Source organism: Lactuca saligna, chromosome 2 (genome assembly GCF_052625555.1).
Source record: "Lactuca saligna cultivar CGN05327 chromosome 2, ASM5262555v1, whole genome shotgun sequence".
Classification (NCBI taxonomy): domain Eukaryota; kingdom Viridiplantae; phylum Streptophyta; class Magnoliopsida; order Asterales; family Asteraceae; genus Lactuca; species Lactuca saligna.
In genome coordinates, this window is record NC_136418.1 from 13,861,980 (window position 1) to 13,866,288 (window position 4,309).

Genomic DNA, 4,309 nt, shown 5'->3' on the forward strand with positions numbered 1-4,309 from the left:
CGGCGAGTCAGGTCGGGCTTATCTGGAGCCAACTCTTCTACTTTTTCTGTCTTCCTATTGGAAATCCTTTGTGCATGTGTGAAATTTTTTTCATAACTAGAAGTCACAACACTCACATTCTCGATTCTAGGATTATTTTCGGTGTTACTTGGAAGTTGACCCGGTCTTCTTTTGTTCACTTGATGTGCAAGTTGCCCTAGCTGTTTCTCAATGTTGAGAATGGATGCCTGCTGATTCCTTAGCATATTTCTGGTCTCTTATATTGCAACATCGTGATCATTATGCCTTTTTTCGGACGCGGCTATGAATCTAGTGAACAATTCTTCTAGATCGGCTTTCTTCTCCATTACCGACTCTTCCTTTTGATAAAACCCTCTCTCCTTCTGCTTGTATTTCTCCTCCTTAGCCTTCTTGTATTCTTCGTATGGGAGCCATTCCTTCTTTGTTTTCCGCCAATTCTCGTCGTAACGATCGCCGCTTGAGTAGAACACTTGAGCCTTCTTATTTCCATTTTCATCCAAATCACAATCTTTTGTGAGATGGGGCCCTTTACAATTCTCACATCCAACTCGAATAGCATGGATTGTTTGATCCATTTTTGTCATTCTTCTATCTAAGCTATTGAGCTTCGCCATCATCGCCGCCATGCCATCATTTGCCGAGTTCACTACCCCCCGACTTACTTCATTTCTCAGATTGTGGTATTCTCTAAAATGTTTAAAGAATTCTTCAATTAGCTCCTTGATCACCGGAGGTGGCTTCTTCGTGAGCGGGCCATGCGAATCTAGCAATTGCCTTGTAGTGACATTGACTCCATCGTAGAAGATGGAGACCTCTTGCTGGCTGTTTAGGTCATGGTGTGGGCAATTTCTAAGAAGACCTTTGTAACTTTCCCAAGCTTCATAAAGAGACTCTCCGGGCTGTTGTTCGAAGTTGGAATTGGCCTTCTTTAGCTTGGCTATTTTGGAAGGCGGGCAAAAGTGATCTATGAACTCTTCTTTCATCTTGGCCCATGTGGTGACCGAACTTGGAGGAAGTGATTTGAGCCAATCCTTTGCAGCTCCCTTGAATGTGACTGGAAGCATGCGAAGTAGCTGAGTTTCGCGTGGCACATTTGGTACATTAAAGTAGTCAGCCACATCATTCACTTCGTCCAAGTGCTTGTAGGCGTCTTCGTGGTCTTTCCCATAAAAAGGAATCTCCTTGAGTTGAGCAAGAATATGACCCTTTAGCTCGAAAGTAGCGGTAGTGGGAATTACGGGCTGCACAAGTCCCGGGCCAGTGTCATCGCGCATCCTTTTCTTCCATTCCCCCATGGGGACTTCATCGATATTTGCCATAGTGATAGCTAAATCGTCTTCAAAATCGGATTCATGCTCGTATGTAGATTCCTCTTCTTCTTCGGTCTCGTACTCAATGTCTTCCTTAACCGGTTCTTCGATGACTAACGAGGCATTGGATGCTCTTAAATTGCTGCCTTTCTTTTTGCTGAAAACAGACTTCAAATTCTTCAATGGTGACTTCTTGGAAGAAGTGGTTTCTCCTTTAGGTTTTCCTTTGCTCTTCCTTAGTGCGGATTCCGGGTCTTCAAGAGGAGGGACCAGAGGTGTATCAGATCCTCGGGTCATGAAACGAATGTAAACTAAAAGAAAACGCATAAAAAGAACTAAAAATAATTAAAAATCAAAACTGTGGATCAGCGATGAACTCGCCGAGTCGGCACGAGTGCACTCGACGAGTCGAAGGCAAAAACAGATAAATTCAATTACTTTCTTTTAAAATGGACTTTTATTAAAACTTTTTACCAATTACTAAATCCCTAAGAATTAACTTTGTGTAAGATAAATCTCACACAAAGGATCGATTAAACTAAAATTTAGTGCTAAATTAGAACCGTTCCGCGGCAACGGCGCCAAAAACTTGATGTGTGCAAACTCACTTAGTTTTAAACCTACTTTTAATTATAAAATAAACACACAAAGGCAGTGGATCTATCAATTGTGGTATAGTTAAATAAGTAGGGTATCGAACACAGGAAACGGTAAATTAAAACTAAAAACTAATTCTATCTAAATTAATTAATAAGTAGGGGTTTTCTCTAGTTTTATAAGACTAGAAACTTACTATTATTACTTAATCTAAAACTAGGGAAGCAAAGAACTAACTAGATTCAATAATGGGAAGGAACTTCTGTTTAGTTCAACTCAATTGATCTTATGGTTGATTTTATGGTAATGGTGCAATGGATTAACTCAATTATTGGCTACCGATTAAAGTGATTAATTTCGCATTCGCTACACTAACCCTTAGTGAATAAACTAACTCAAACAGTGGCCAATTATCTAATTTAATTAAATTCACTAGATTAATTATTCGGATTAATTTAGACTTGCAAATGTCAACTAATTTGGTCCTTTAGTTAACTTCTTGTTGATGGTCATCATACAAGCTCACACATGAATTTATTTAATTTTCTTATTAATTCTAGTTTCATATTCATTAATCCTAGACATATGATTAAGTGGTCACATAAACATATGAGGTTGGTAATCAAAAGATGTTCATACTATTTAATAACCTTCCTATTAACAGAAAATTAATTATCATTCACACACAAGGTTCTTTAGCAAGCTAAAATAACAAAAATCACCAATATTAAATTAATCCTACCAATAATCAAACCATAGTATCAATTTTGTATCCCCAAACAAAAGTTTAAGAGTTTTAGCTCATGATTAAGGTAAATAACAGCAAACAAATGAATTCTAAGTATTTAACCATAATGGAAAACAAAAGATTAAGTAGAATGATGAAAATTGCCTTAAATCTCCATCGTAATTGGATTCTAGGTTGTGTCTTCGTTCTCTAGGGTTTCTGTAGCTCTTCAATCGCAGTTGATCTCTCCAAAAGGGTTCCAGAATCTCCCCTCTGTCGATCTAAAGAGTTATATTTATATCCGAATTGACTCTTCGAGTCAGGTGCCGACTCGCCGAGTCCATCTCTTAATCCCCGTATCTGATAAGCCTCTGAGTCTCCAAGTCCTTATCTTCTCGAATCTTCACTCGGACTCGCCGAGTAGTCGACCCTACTCGCCGAGTAGGGGTTTATTTTTAGTGTTTTTCTTCTTTGATCAATTCCCGAACTTCTAACCTCTTCTCCCGCTTCCTTTCGCTTCCGAGCTTGTCTTTTGGACTGAAAACAAAATTTAAACTATATTGAGTACCTTTTGTCCATATTATACACATAATTAGTTAAAAATAAATAAAAATGTATGCTAAATGATTAACTAATGTTGCACATATTAGGTAGCTCCAAGCGATACGCTACTCTGCCCACCCTTGCGGTCAACCTGAACGGACCAATGTACCGGGGACTCAACTTGCCATTCTTCCTGAATCGGATCACTCCTTTCCAAGGAGATAGCTTCAGGAGAATGAAGTCTTCCACCTGGAACTCGAGCTCGGATTGTCGCCTATCCGCATAACTCTTCTGGCGACTCTGAGCTATCAACAATCTCTGTCTGACCTGCTGTAGCTGCTCTGTCGTCTGAAGCACTATCTCAGTGCTACCCATTACTCGCTGGCCTACCTCTCCCCAGCAGATGGGAGTCTGGACCTCCTCCCATACAACAACTTAAAGGGATGTATTCCAATGCTTGAATGGTGGCTTTTGTTATAGGAAAACTCAGCCAATGGTAGATACTGTTGGATAAGGTGTCTAAGTCCATAACTATTTCTGGTATGTACTTGACCCGACCCGGCATGGTCCATTTGGGTTGCATGGCACCATGCAATTGGATAGACTAAATGAGAGAAATAACGCTTGGAGATTATTAATATATTATAAGTTCTAATATATTAATAATATTATTTGATTAGTTTGATCAAGAATTAATTTAGAATTAATTAAGTGATCAAAAGATAACTAATTAAATATATGGGTTGATTAAGTAAATCATCCATATCTTGTATAGTGGGCTAAAAGGCTCCATGGATCATCAAGTTGGGTTCCACCCATAGGATGCTCCATGGATGCTCCATGGGAGTTACAAACCCATGGGTCATGGAAATGAAGAGTCATGACACATTAGGGTTTAACCCTAGATGTGTCAACACTATATAAGTAATATGATCTCCTCCCAAATCGGTTACAACATACGCAACTAAGTAATAGAGGGCTTGGCCGATTTTGAAGAGTGTGTATTCTCTCATAAGTTCTTCCAAGAGCATTTGGTGTTGTGTGAAGCATTTGAGGCATCATACTTGGGGTGCTAGGCTCACAAGGTTTCAAGGAACACAAGCAACAACAA

The 4,309-nt window shown here is 39.2% G+C and overlaps 1 non-coding gene across 1 annotated transcript; it reads left to right on the forward strand.

Annotated features, from left to right (window-relative positions):
• The first annotated feature begins 849 nt into the window (after positions 1 to 849).
• LOC145033207 (small nucleolar RNA R71) lies at positions 850 to 956 on the forward strand. Its single transcript, XR_013677443.1, has one exon. It is a non-coding gene; the product is annotated as a small nucleolar RNA R71 (small nucleolar RNA).
• Positions 957 to 4,309: the final 3,353 nt, after the last annotated feature.